The sequence below is a fragment of the Suncus etruscus genome, chromosome 4, assembly GCF_024139225.1.
Source record: "Suncus etruscus isolate mSunEtr1 chromosome 4, mSunEtr1.pri.cur, whole genome shotgun sequence".
NCBI lineage: Eukaryota > Metazoa > Chordata > Mammalia > Eulipotyphla > Soricidae > Suncus > Suncus etruscus.
This window is the reverse complement of record NC_064851.1, coordinates 44597714-44598522: the sequence shown is the minus strand read 5'-3', so window position 1 is coordinate 44598522 and position 809 is coordinate 44597714. Positions and strand designations below refer to the sequence as shown.

The 809-nt window shown below is 35.4% G+C and overlaps 1 non-coding gene across 1 annotated transcript; it reads left to right on the top strand.

Moving 5' to 3' along the window:
* Positions 1-418: 418 nt before the first annotated feature.
* On the top strand, positions 419-525 carry LOC126008292 (U6 spliceosomal RNA). The gene has a single exon (XR_007495630.1). It is a non-coding gene; the product is annotated as a U6 spliceosomal RNA (small nuclear RNA).
* Positions 526-809: the final 284 nt, after the last annotated feature.

Genomic DNA, 809 nt, shown 5'->3' with positions numbered 1-809 from the left:
AAGTTGGTTTTTTGAAATAATAAACAAGATTGATAAATAACTAGCAAAACTTAAAAAGAAAGGGAAAGAGAAACTTAATAAACCAAATTAGAAATGAAAGGGGAAATCATTATAGATACTACAGAAATTCAAAGGCTAATCAGAGACTTCTTTGAGAAACTCTATGCCACAGAACAAGAAAACCTGGAAGTAACAGATAAATTCTTGGGCTCATAATCTTTCACAGTTGAAATAGGATGGTCTAGCATATCTAAAGAGAGCCATCACTATTGAGGAAATTAAAATGGTAATCAAAAGTCTTTTTCTTAAGAAGAGAAAAACATCTAACCTTATCAAAAATGGGGAGAACAAATGAACAGACACTTCCTCAAAGAAGAACTACAAATCATCAGGGAGATGCAAATCGAAACAACAATGAGTGCTCGCTTCGGCAGCACATATACTAAAATTGGAACGATACAGAGAAGATTAGCATGGCCCCTGCGCAAGGATGACACGCAAATTCGTGAAGCATTCCATATTTAAAAAAAAAAAAAAAGAAACAACAATGAGATACCATCTCATGCCACAGAGACTGACACACATCACAAACAACAAGAAGAATCAGAACTGGCAGGAATTTGGGGAGAAAGGAACTCTCATTCACTGCTAGTGTGAATTCTGTCTAGTCTGGCTTTTCTGGAAAACAATATGGAGATCCTCAAAAAACAAACAAACAAACAAACAAGAACACTGGAAATTGAGCTCACATATGATCCAGCAAACCACTCCTAGAGATATGCCCTAGGAACACAAAAATACAATAGAAA